Here is a 13,535-nt window from a genome sequence, read left to right as displayed (position 1 = left end):
CCAGGGCTATGTATATGAAAAGAAAGAAAAAAGAAAAAGAAACAGGAGGTAAGTAGGTCACAAACAATATGGAGACCCTGCTAAATCTCCATGGACAAGCATGTAAGAAGAGGCCAGAAGACTTTTTTTTTCCCCACCAGGGATGGAATCCAAGGCCATTCACAGGCTAAGCAAGTGCTCTACCCCAGAGATCCATCCCCAGCTCTCTAGGTCTTTCTTTGTGCCTCTAATATGTTAAGAATTGCAGGCACCTCCAGTCTTACCAGCCTCCTTCCCAGAGAACACACGCGTCACCACGACTTAGGGTGAAGACAGAGCAGGACACTGGGAGGCGGATCCAGCTACCTGAGGTTGGATGGTGATGGCTGATTGATGCCTGACAGCCATGAGGGGGTGGGGGGAGATGAGGGCCCTCCACAGTCAGGCACAGTCAAGGACTTGCAGCCCTAGCTAAAGCCCTTGACAATTCTCGGGTTCATGACGGTGATTTATTTTTGATATTTTATTTTATTTTGGTTTTTGTTTGAGACAGGGTTTCTCTGTGTAGTTTTGGGAGCCTGTCCTGGAACTCACTCTGTATCCCAGGCTGGCCTCAAACTCACAGAGATCCGCCTGGCTCTGCCTCCCGAGTGCTGGGATTAAAGGCGTGCACCACCACCACCAGGCCTTATTTTTGATATTTTAAATGTTTTCTTTACTATTGTTGCATGTGTGCATGTGAGGGCGTGACTGTGTCTGTCACAGCACACATGCAAAAGTCAGAGGACAACTCCGTGAAGTCGGCTCTCTCCTACCTTTCCAGGGGTTGTGGGGACTGAACTCACATTGGCAGGCAGCCATCTTCCCCTGATGAACCATCTCACTTGCCCTGTGGTGCTAAAATTTAAAACAACTTCCTAGGGTCCTAAAGAAGAGCTAATCGATGGCAAAACATCTATCAAGTGACAAGAACTTGCTGGACATTATGTGTGGGGTAACCATCTCTGTCTTCCAGGTTTGTTCTGTCCTCCAAGGCTCCAGGAAACCATCTAAACTCTTTAGAGACTCGGCCTCCGGAACATGCCCTAATGTGGTGTGAGCCCTACCTCTGCCTGAACCAGGCAGGGCCCCCCTTCTCCAGTGAGTCAGCCCTGACTGGCAGAAAAGCCCTGAATTCTTGGCCAGCAGAACATGTATGCGATACCACTAGCTGTCTCCAAAGGCTTACTAAAAAAAAAAAAAAAAAAAAATTAATAATTTCAAACCAAAAGTGAAGTAAATATTTCTCTTCTTTTTTTTTTATCTTTTTTCTTTTCTGAATTTAGGAAACTGACTAGAAATGGAAGGAATATTTACTGAATATTCTGCAGTCTCTACACAAGTAAAATACATTTATAACTATAAAAGTTACTGTAGTCTCCTCTCTGTTTCTAAGGGAGAGTACTTGTCTCTACCAAGAGAGGAAGAAACTGAGGGTCCACGAACTTAAATACTAAGCTGGGCAGTGGTGGCTCATACCTTTAATCCCAGCACTCAGGAGGCAGAGGCAGGTGAATCTCTGTGAGTTCGAGGCCAGCCTGCTCTACAAAGTGAGTTCCAAGACAGTCAGGGCTGTGACACAGAAAAACCTGTCTTGGGGGGAGGAGAGGGGAGAAGACAGGACTAAGTACTTTTCCCAGGGAAATGGAGCTGTTTGTAACACTAGGACTTGATCCCCAGGTCTAGGGGATATATATTAATTCAAGATGGGAAAATGCAAATAATTTGGCCACACCTAACTGAGATCCAGCTCAGAGGAAGAATGACCGACTGCCTAGCATATGGGAGGCCCTGAGTTCATCATCCCCAACATAGAAAATAAAAAAACAAAAACTAGCACCTCCACCTGACGCAGACACAGGCGAATTCCCATACACCAGAGAAACCAAGGGGGATAAGGACAAATGCAAGCTAATACTGGAAGTTACAAGTTCCTGGTTCTGTTTCTTTGGTGGGCAGAAAGACCGTTAGGAACAAATTCCTCAGGACCCTTCAGGACCCAGGGTCAGGCACAATCTCAGGCCAGGATAGAAGTAACACTCACCCAAAGGCGCCTCTAAACCCACATCTCACATTCCAAAGATATGTCTAATCAGTATCCGCCTGTTATCCGGAAAGGTACACTTGACGAAAAACCTGAGTCCCACAGCAACCCTGACTACTAAATCTTTAGCATCAGCAAAGGGTGGATGGGAGGAGGTGGTGTCGTGGTGAGGTGATTGATTAGACTGCAGGAAGAGCAGCTTCCACCTGTCACCCTGTCCCCTGAGATGTCTGCCCACCTACTTCCTCCTAAGCATCTAGCCTATCTCCTTCCGTCCGTCTGTCCATCCGTCCCCGGGGACGAATGCACTTCAGACTTCTGGCACCTTCTCTCTGACTCATTTCCAAAAGAGGTACAAGAGTTCCTCACGCCTCTCCCTCTCCCACCCTCTGGGCCTCGAACTGTACAACAAAAGCATGCTGCAGACACCTGGCCTCCTGGTACCAGCTCCGGGAATGAACAGGTTGCTAGGTACATGCACCTGGAGGTACACGCTCTGCCCACCTGCAGAGCCTTCAGTGACCCAAACCACAAATCCAAATGCTGTTTGGAATCCTGGAGGCGGACACCGTAGCCCTCGGGAATCGCCTCCTTCCTTCACTGATTGATAGATGGGACCTGTAGCCTTGCAGGTGTACACAGAGGTTTCCCCCACAGTGCTACATCTGTTACCCCACCAGTGTCCTCCACTACCGGTTGAGGCTCCCAGAATCCAAAGCCCAATTTGCCTAGACAAAGAGGTCTTAAAGAGAGGGCAAAGAGGAGACCACAGGACCTCAGTTTTCATACTTGTGGGAAGGCTAAAATATTCGTCTTGACTACATCCGGGTGGTTATACAGACCAAATGGACTGTGTGAAAGAAGCTGAGTGTGTCTCTTTTAAAGTACTTATGCAATAAAAGTTTCAGTGCCTCTAGTGGGAAGCTGGGGCCTGGAACACTTGGCCTTGGCACTTCAAATTCTAAAGGTATAAAGAGTCTATTAACACCAAATCTTTGTCTAAAGATGATTCGAGAAAATTGGCCGATGTGTTCAGGGCTAAGTATTATCATCATCATCATCATCATCATCATCTCTTCCTCCTCCTCATCTTCCTCTTACGGATTTTATTTGCATGAAGGAATGTGAATTCGTGTGTGTGTGTGTGTGTGTGTGTGTGTGTGTGTGTGTGTGTGTGTGTATGCACCACATTTGTATGAGTGCCCAAGGAGTCCAGAAGGGAGGACATCCTGTCTCCCGTTGCTATAGTGACAGGAGGTTATGAACCACCTGACATTGGTCCTGGGAATGGAACTCTGGTCCTCCTGAAGACTGGCAAGAGCTCTTAACAGCTGAGCCATCTCTTTGGCTCCTGGGTCTTCATCTCCCTGTTTTCTAGAGAAGGCAGTCAATGGACAGTTTCATTTATGACCCCGCCACCCTGGGACAGTCAGCTTCCCACCTGAAGGAGACCAGAACATCTGTCTTGTAAGGAGGCAGCACGGTGAAGTGCCTGCTCTCTCCAGCACTGGTCTGACAGAAGAAATAATAATAGACTTGCATTTAAAAAAATCATTTTCAGAATGATTTGTTTTATGTGTATGTTGTGCATGCTTATGCTTGTATGTCTGTGTACCATGTGTGTGCCTGCAGAGGCCAGAAGAGCGCTTCAGATCCCCGTGAAACTGGAGTTACAGATGGTGAGCCACCATGTGGGGGTGCTGGGAACCAGACCCAGATTCTCTGAAAGAGGCAACGCTCTTAACCACTGAGCCATCTTTCCGGACCCCAAACTCCTTGTGTTGAGTCACCCCTTGACAACACTCTCCTATAGAACACACACTTCCCCACTCCCCACAGGTATTTTGCACACTCCATCTTCACATCCTTGGCACTCTAGATAGTTGGCAAATCTGGTGACTCCTGGCCACATGCAGCTGTTGAGCTATTGAAATATGGCTCCTGCCAACTGGAGTGCGCTAGAAGTGAAAAACAGAAACTGTTTGTGAACATTATGCAGGGGAAAGAAATGTAAAATATCTTACCATATTTTTTTTTTTTTTTTTTTTATATTGGGGCCAGGTACAGTGTGTACTTCAGCACACTTGAAGCAGTAGGGCTCAACTGCCAGGACTCCCAAATGTTTTATACTGATGACGTGAGGGGGATGATATTTCATAAATGACAATGATATAATGGAAACACTAAGACACAATATGAATACAATGTCCTCTTAAAACCCAAACAAGTAAAGGTGGGTTTCACATGTTTCTTCTCACATACCTCCAAATGAGGATTCTACCACCCCGAAAAAGGAGGCTCCTATAGTATCTGCAGGTCTGTGGAAGTGCCTCTCTCTTCCGCAATCAGGCCAGGTCCACCCTAACCAGTGAACCCCAACTCACAAAGCTCTGCTTCCACAGGCCGCCTAGCTCCTCAGCCCTGTCCCTCTGATTTCCCAATAAATTACCAGACCTTTTCCCATGGTGCTTACGTCACCTTCCTGGACGATCACTCCTCATGTTCTCCACCCTCTTCTCGCCCCACGTGTGCTGGCTAGTTTTATGCCAACTTGACACCAGCTCGTGTCCTTTTGGAAGAGGGAACCTCAACTACTGAGAAAACCCCCACCAGAGCGCGGCCTGTAGGCAAGCCCTTGTTGTCTCTTGATTGATGACTGCGGGAGGGCCCAGCTCACCATGGGCAGTGAGTGCCACCCCTGGGCTGGTGATCCTGTGTGCTATAAGAAAGCAGGCTGAGCAAGCCACGGGGAGCAAGCCAGTGAGCAGCACCCCTCCCTGGCTTCCTGATTGCAGGTTCCTGCCCTGTTTGAGTTCCTGTCCATGACTTCCCTCAATGATGGACAGTTTCCTGGAAGCGTTAGCTGAAATAAACCCTTTCCTCTCCATGTTACCTTTGGTCATGGTGTTTCCTCACAGCAACAGAGAGCAAGTCAAACCCTGACAAAAACATCAAGAAACTGCAGGCTTCTGGGAAGCAGGACCTAACCGCCTTTCCTAATACCCTCGGCCCTCAGCATGTACATAGGGCATATATGTTAGAAAGGAGGAAAGGGAGTCTGAAGAGAAGAAACACACTCAGACCTAGGATCCTCTTCGTGAAATATCTGGAACCATGCATGTTTCAGGCTTAGAAGTTGTTCCGATTCTAGAATATTTGGATAGGCTTTGCCAAGAAAGATCCAAACGGAAGATCTCAAATGTCTTACAGTCTCAAACTCTTTGAATACCAACATTGACATAAGTGAGCATCTGGGAGTCTAGGTTTCTCAACCTGTATATGTTTGTCAAGAAAAAAAGATTAGATTATTGGGGGGGGGGGGAGAGGCACAGCCGGTTCCCTGTGCTAAACAACACCAACAGAGAAATGTTCTAAACATATGGAGGCCCCAGAATTGAGGACTGTGATACAGAAGTATGGATCCCTTTAGATTGGGGTAAGACAGAGGTACCTTTTCCCTCACATCACTTTAATAAACATTTTAAAATGCTAGGGTAGTTCTGCTTACAAAATTGTAACTGCTACAAAAGAAACACTAATTATGGGGCTGGAGATGACTCAGCTTGCTGCTGTAGATGAGGTGTTCCACGGTTCGGTTCCAGTGAGTTGGGTTCTGAGTTCTGTGACTCATGTTCATACCCAGACACATGCTTACACACATAGATAAAAAATAAAATAAAAAGGAATGCCAATTGCTTGTGCGTGTGTATTTTATGAAGTTCGGTTTATTAAAAATAGTTTCCTAAGCATAGAGATTAAGAGAAGGAAACAGGCTTTCACAAAGAAGGACACACCCAAGAGTATGGCTGTAGGTTCCTCAAAGACCAAATGAGGGGTTTATTTTTGCATCTCTGTTAAAAGTATCCAAGTGACTGGCAACAAGGCTGGGCGGGGTGGGGGTGGGGTGGGGTGGGGATGGGGGTGTTAGCTCAGCGTTAAAACTGCTGGCCTAGCAAGTGCAAGGCCCTGGGTTCAGTACCCAACACGGCAGAAACAAAACAAACACCTGTGTGCGTGTGCGTGCGTGCGTGCGTGCGTGCGTGCGTGCGTGCGTGCGTGCGTGTGTGTGTGTGTGTGTGTGTTCACACATATGCAAAATATCTAAGAAATCTTTTATATTGAAAAGTATTAATAGCTGTATGGGGCACGTATGTGTGTATCATCTCACACTCAAGAGGAGGAGACAGGAGTGTCTCAAGTCTGAGGCCAGTCTGGCCCTATATGAGAACCAGACTCAAAAAGCAAATGGGCTGGGGACATAGATTGCTCAAGAGTGTCCAGCACTTGCTGCTCTTAAAGATCTGGGTCCAGTTCCCAGCACCACAAGGTGACTCATAACCACCTATAACTTCAGTTTCAGGGGATCTAAACACCCTCTTCTCAACTCCTCAGTGACCAGAAACGCAGGTGGTACACATGCATACATGTACTTTTTGGGGGGGGGGGTGGTGTTCAAGACAGGGTTTCTCTGTGTAGCTTTGAGCCTTTCCTGGAACTCGCTCTGTAGCCCAGGCTGGCCTCAATCTCACAGAGATCCACCTGGCTCTGCCTCCCGAGTGCTGGGATTAAAGGTGTGCGCCACCACCGTCTGGCTGGTCCACATACATACATGTAGGACAAACACTCATGCACATAAAATAAATACATCTAAAAACAAATAAACAAACAAAACCCAGTAACAAAAATACAGCAAGTGAAACAGTGTAGGAGGCTTAGCTGTGAAGACAGGATGCATGAGTGCAGTGTCACCATATTCTTGCAATCCCTTACCCAGGTGAACACTTTATTTCCAGGCATGATGGGGGGAGGGGTGCCCACAAATGAGGTGTCTTCCTGGAGGTTGCTAGGAAGTAAAGAATTCCTATTTAAGGACAATGCAGACTGGACGGGGAAAACAAATATTCCATCCCATATGAAATATTTGAGTCTCTGGAATCACCAGCACCTTCTCTAAAGACCCACATCTGGACTCCCGGGTGCGTTTAGTTAGACCTCTTCCAGAGCCCTGGGAAAGAGAGATGCAAGACGAGTTTCCCAAGAGGAAATTAAACTCCTCTTAAGTGATGAAAGTGAGGCTTTTTCAGAGCGAGACGTCAGAGTCAATTCTCACTTCTTTTCTGCCTGCGGCACAGGCCCAGACTTTCCAGAAAGGAAACGGGGTCCTCGAGGGGGCCCCTCCCAGGGCCCATACTGGCTTCGAACTCAGCATGTAGGATGGCCTTGAACTCCTGACCTTTATACATCCCTCCAGAGGGCAGGGACAAGTGATACTGCATTTCCTCAGCTCTTCAACAGCCATCTGGATGAAAGAGATCCAAAAATTGGAGGAGAGAAAGGGCCACTGGGGCCAGCAAGACAGCTCAGCAGGGAAGGGAGGGGGCCCTCTGAACCCATGTGGGAGGAGAGAACCAAGTTCTCTTTTCCAGAGCTGGGGATCGAACCTAGGGCCTTACGCTCTAACACTGAGCTAAGTCCCCAACCCCTTTCTTTTCCTTTCTTTTTTTTCTTAAAGATTTTATTTTCAGTTACCCATATATGTGTGTGTGGATATGTGCATGCCAGTGCAGGTATCTACGGAGACAGTAGATTTCCTATGAACTGTCTGATGTGCGTGCTAGAACTGAACTTGAATCCTCTGGAAGAGCAGCCAGTGCTTTTTTAAATCCCCCCCCCCCACACACACACACACAGGGTTTCTCTGTGTAGCCTTGGCTGTCCTGGAACTCACTCTGCAGAGCTGGCCTTGAACTCAGGGAGATCCACCTGCCTCTACTTCCTGAGTGCTAGGATTAAAGGTATGCATCACCGCTGCCCAGGCTGCAGCCATCTCTCCAGCCCCCAAACCAATTCTTACAACCTACTCTGATTGCCGGCTGGAGCACGGTGGAACCCATGTGCACACACAGAAATGAGTAAACAGATGAAATTTTAAGAACTAAAAAAAAAATGAAAGGAAGGAAGGAAGGAAGGAAGGAAGGAAGGAAGACAGACAGAAAAGGGACTTCAGAGACCCTAGCTGCTTGCTAGTCCTCACGAACAAATCTTTTTAAGAGTCTTGCATCAGGCCAATATCACAAGAAAGCGGAAAAAGCAGACCGCTAACAGCAAAGTCTACAGATTGTCTTTGGTCCCCAAGGTTCTGGAGTCTGCCTGCCCAATGCTCCATTCCACTTTCTCACCTGGAGTCCACCCTGAATAAAGCTAGCTCTGGTTTAGGGTGCCCATCTGCATCCTAACCTTCTCTTGTAAGGAGACGGTGATGGCATCTATGATGCCCCTCTGTTCCTTCCGCTCTTTGCTGTTCAAAGGGTACCAAAGGGAACTGAACCTTCCAACACGCCTCACGGCCTGAGGCCAAGGAAAACAACACTCTAAGACTACAGCTTGGAACCAAGGAAAGCAATGCCCACATTGGTCCAACCTCCCCTGGTTGAAAGCACCCTTGAAACTGGCATTGGAAGTGCACATGGCTCGCCATCCATGGCCCCTCACTGAAAAGCTGGCACTTTACTATGACTAAGAGTAAATGCAACATATTTCAAGTAGCTTGTCACTGATGAAATCCATAACTGTCCCGGCTGCAGCCAAGCCCCAGAAAGCGTCTCAGTCCCCAAACACTCGGCACTGAGGGGTCAGCAGGGTCTCAGGAGTGTGTCCCAACTGGGGAAATACATAAACAAGCCATTAGGGAGGGAGTCAAGCCATCAGAACAGTTGGCGGGTATTAGTTGAGCTTGCTGGCCTTAGGTCACAGAAAGGAAGGGACACCACCCCAGCGTGGGGGTAATTGGCCAGACCATGGCCGGTCCCAGGGGCCCTGCTACTTAGCTTTAAAACAAGCCTCAGAGAAACCCGGAGCCTGGCCAAGAGAGGAAAACAGCCACTCTCTGCTCAACCATCTCGGGGCAATGGATCTACAATTTAGATACTATTCCAAAAAAAGCACTGGTCCGGAGGTGCAAAGACCAGGGTACATCTGTGAAGGAAACAGTCACCTTAATTACCATGTCTAGAGAAAGTGCGATTTCATTACAGCCTCCAAAACTACCGCCCCAAGGAGGAAACCAGAGAAGTGTTTTCAATTTAAAAGACTGGAGAGGGTGAGAGGCACCAATTCTCCCCACCCTGCCGCCAACTTTGGACCCCTTGGACGCTTTGCTGCCCCCCCCCCCGCCCCCGAAAGAGCACTGCAAAAAAGTGGACATTCCATCCCCAGCCCTGAAGTCATTGTTTAAAGAGCCAAACACTCCATTTTAAGTTTCCGAGGGCTGCAACCCAAGGAACTCACTGAAGACACGAGGTGCCTCTGGCTACCACAGCCCCGGCCACCGCACCCCGCTTGCTCCCGCATCCAGGACGGAGCCCCCGCGAGGAGCCCATAGCGATAGGTAGGCTCGCAGTGTCCACACAGGACAGACGCTCCAACTATAATTAAAGGGCGAGGCGATGCTTTGGTTCCAGTACACGTCAAGGCCTATTTTGGCCCAGACCCACCGACAAGGGCTACCTCTTGCGAGCAAGCCGCTCCCAAGTGGGTCCAGGGAACTATGGCTGCGTCTCCCAAGATGATTCTCCGGCACAACCCCCGCCACCCATCGCTCGCCACCATCAGGAGAGACTAGTGTGGAGGAATCCAAAATCACTTGAGATCCACAACTTTCTTTTCTCTTCCAACCCAAAGCCTCCTCTCCACGCCTCAAATTTTAAGGGGTGGTTGGTGGTGGTAAGGACTATGGAAGAATCTCAGTTTTAATTTAGGAGGGGGAGGGGGAGGAAGAGGGATGTTTAATAATGTGGCTGCGGTGTACCCGTGTAGGGTGAAACGGAACCAGATGCGGCAGCTACATCTGGAAATGGGGGGTTGGGTAGCGGAGAAAAACGCCGTCGAAATGCTTTGCAAATGAGTTAATAGCTTCTAGGCCCAGAAAGAGAGAACTCCTCCTGCACTCTCAAGGTGTCCTGCTGCTTCACGGGGTGGGGGGTGGGGGGTGGTGGCAAATGTCTATTACAAACCCCACTATTAAAAAAAAAAGAGTCAGTAAATTCCTCCAAAAATATGGGTACTCGCCTGTCTCATCCCGCCGCGACACCACTGGAGGAGGCGCGGGAAGCGCGGGGAGGGGGTCTGGGCCAGAGAAGCAACAAGCGGGCAGCGGAGGGCTCCGCACCGGACCAGCCCTCCTCCCTCCCCCCACTTCCCAGAACGATCCAGACCCCGCGGCCCCCTCCCCTTCTCCAGATCCCTTCCGAAGTCCTCCAGGTCTAAGACTTAAACAGAACATCACCACCACCACCGCCCCTCGGAAAGGGGGACTCTTGGCTCGTTCTCCGCTAAAACCGATTCAGCCATTTGGTGACGACACCTCCCTCAAAACCTATTCCAAGACAAGCTAGCTTTCCCCGCCACTTCCTTTCCTCCATCAAGCCCCCAACCCGGACCCCAGACTTGCCCAGACGTGGAAAAACACTTGAAAAAGATCCCAGATGTGGGGTGGTGCGCCCAAAGCCACCGGCTGAATCGGGGTGAATCCTCACAAGAGGACCAAAAGAGATGGAGTGTGTACGTACACACACACACACACACACACACACACACACACACACACTCCCGCCCTCCTCCCCAGTCCGGGAACCCACGGCCTCCGCCGCCTTCTCCCGGGCCGGGAGGGTCGGAGTCTGGACTTGGAGCGTTGCAGCTGCCTCGCCAGCTCCGGAGTGCGAGTTGGCGGAAAAGTTGGGCAGCGGGCAGCAGCCGCGGGCCCCGCGCGGGGAGGGGGCGCGGGCGGCGACGCTGGCCGAGGGAGGAGGGAGACAGGGGCGCCGGGGAGGGAGTGGAGCTGGGGAGGGAGGGGGGTCGGAGGAGGGAGGCGCGGGCTGCGGCGGGCTAGGCGCGGGGGCCGCTCGGGACGCCCAGGCAGCCGGCTCTGCGGACGCCGGCGACTCTTACCTCACTTGGCGCTGCGGTCCCGCCTCTGGAGAGCTCGCCGTGGCGCGGCGGGTGTCTGTGTCTTGCGCCCCAGCCGGTCGTCTCCGGGTTCCGTTCAGGTCCTGGCGGGGTCGCGGGAGCTCGGCGGCCGAGGCACGACTCCCGGCGGCACTGGGAGCCCGGCGCCTCCAGCCCGGGCGGGAACAATGGAGCCGAAGCTGGTGCCCCGGAGGCGGGGCGGGGGGGAGGGCTCGGGTCCGCCGCCGGGGGTCCCCAGATCGTGCGCCCCCCGCTCTCCAGAACGCGGCGGCGGGCTCCTCACGCTTCTGGCAGCCCGGGTTCCATCGCCCCTCCGGGGGGAGCCACAGCGTGCAACTGACTGCAGCACTGGTGTGGTGCGCCCCTGGGACCGGAGAAAAGTCCTCCGGCTCCGCTGCTTTTCCAGCTGCGGCGCGCGCTCGCGGCCGGGAAAGGCGAGGTCGCCGCAATGCGCTAAGCACGGTGTCCGTCCAGTCCGGACGTTGCGGCCCAGCTCCCGGCGCAGCCTGGGTCCCCGGCACGCAGCGACTGCACCGGTGTCCCGACTCCGGTTCGGCGCCACCCGCTGCAGAGGGCCCCCGCAACGGTACCCGCAGGAGCGCTCCGAGCGCTGTGCGCCGGCGAGGCGCGAGGGCTCGCTCTCTCACTCCCACCCGGCGCTAGTCCCACCTCCTCCTCCTCCCCCTACAGATGCCTGCTGGGCCTTGTAGTTCCCAAGCCCCGGCCCGGGAGAAACCCGGAGCCCGGCAGAGCTGCTTTACAGTTTGGTCTGGCTTGAGTATCGCCTGGAGGGCGCCGGAATTTCAGACCATGAATAAATCAGAAATTTGGGGATGGGAGTATGCGTGGGGTGAAGCGGGGGGTGGGGGGGGGGGAGGGACGGGGGACTGGTACTCTTAGTCTTGAAGCTGTTCCTTGGCAACTCGGTCTTCAGTTATCTGTGTGTCTTGGGGAATGAGTTTGGTGCTCTAAATCTCAGTTTCCCATCTGTAAAAGGGAGATAACAATACACAAAGTGGAGGTAGAAATAGGACCCTCATATGGCTCACAATAAATACAAGTGGTTTTTATTGATGGATGAGTCGGTCTTCCCCCTCAGACCCTTCCCTTGGATCGCAACTTTCCCCAGCCACATAATTTAGGTTTTTGTGGTTCACTCTGGAATGGACCCTGCAAATTCTACAGTGCCGTTCTTGGTAGCCTCAGAAATCAACAGCTTTCAATGAATGCTCAGGAAGCAAGCAAGAAGTGAGTGGTGAAGGAAAGGAGGGATTTTGTTTGTTTGTTTGTTTGTTTTTGAGCTGAGGATCGAACCCAGGGCCTCGAGCTTGCCGCTCTACCATTGAGCTAAATCCCCAGCCCCCCCCCCTTTTTTTTCTGAGGAATTAACCAGAGCCAACCCAGAGACCAACCCTACAATATACTACTATGGCCCTCAATGTAAATGACTGAAATGCCCTTCCTACCAGATCCATCCACAGAGCGGTTAATCTGTAGTTCTTTAATCCAATGGGCATGAATCCTGTTGGGAATGTTGAAAAATACAATACCTGGTCCCGCTTGCACATGCAGAATCGTGATATCCCCATGAAGCAGGCTAAGAGTTGTAAGACAGTTGGTAGGGTCTTTACCTGACCTGCAGGAGCTCAGTTTCCAGCACCGACTAAGCCAAAAGTGAAGTTGCACAGCTGCCGTCCTAATCCTGGGAAGGTGGAGGGTCTGAGGCTCAAGGTCATCATAGGGAGAAGACAGCCTGTGCTGGAGACCCTGTCTCAAACAAAAGAGAAAAATAGGCTGGGGTGCAGCTTAATTGGGAGACAGAGTTTTGATTGCAGCACACCCTTAAACCCGAGTGGGTGGCAGAAGCCTGGTGACTTGTTGCATAGCAATGAGGGGGGCAGGGAGGAGGGACTCGGCAAATTTTCCTAAGGGTTTATGGTGACCAAGATGTGTCATCTCGTTTTGGGGGACCACTGGAAGGGTGGGAAGTCCGCCACACTGTGAAGAATTCTTCCACCACTCAAAGACTTTGGACATGTCATGCATCTGATAAAATCAAGACAGAGGTGTCCCTATGGGTCTCCCCCGTGAGAGTCAGACTGAGTAATGAGTGTGCCAGTGCCCCGAAAGTCAAAAGCCACTGTGAGAAGAACTGTATCCTCAGGAACCCATCAACAGAGCGAGCGGTGACAGCTGGAATACCAAACTCTCTGGCTATTCCCTCGGCATTGGACAGTTTTCTATGCGACCACCAGGTAACAAAATAGTAAGTTATATGATATGATCACATTGATGCCCGGTGGAGGGGAAGAAGGGCTGGAGTTTATTGATTTATTGACTTTCAGGGTTTTTGTTGTTGTTTGTTTTGGTTATTTTGAGAGGTAGTCTTACGCTGTAGCCCAGGATAGCCTGAAACTCACTCACTATGTAGACTCAAACGAGATCGTCCAACCTTTACCTCTGAGTTATAAGCTACCAGCATGCCTAACAAAGCTGGACATTTAGCTCA

At 50.9% G+C, this 13,535-nt stretch overlaps 1 protein-coding gene across 9 annotated transcripts in view; it reads right to left on the bottom strand.

Annotated features, from left to right (window-relative positions):
- The window catches only part of Fgfr1 (fibroblast growth factor receptor 1), a 57,708-nt gene extending 46,041 nt beyond the window's left edge, over nt 1-11,667 (bottom strand). For 8 of the 9 annotated variants that reach the window (XM_036209319.1, XM_036209321.1, XM_036209320.1 and 5 more), the window contains exon 1: nt 11,009-11,667. The gene's annotated coding sequence lies outside the window, so the exon portion shown is untranslated. Of the gene's footprint in view, nt 1-10,698; nt 10,755-11,008 lie in introns of those variants that run through there. The other variant, XM_036209324.1, reaches the window with a different exon arrangement.
- Between the last annotated feature and the right edge of the window lie 1,868 nt (nt 11,668-13,535).

Source organism: Onychomys torridus, chromosome 17 (assembly GCF_903995425.1).
Source record: "Onychomys torridus chromosome 17, mOncTor1.1, whole genome shotgun sequence".
NCBI classification, from domain to species: domain Eukaryota; kingdom Metazoa; phylum Chordata; class Mammalia; order Rodentia; family Cricetidae; genus Onychomys; species Onychomys torridus.
Note: the sequence above shows the minus strand (reverse complement) of the source record. Positions and strands in the feature narration are given on the sequence as shown.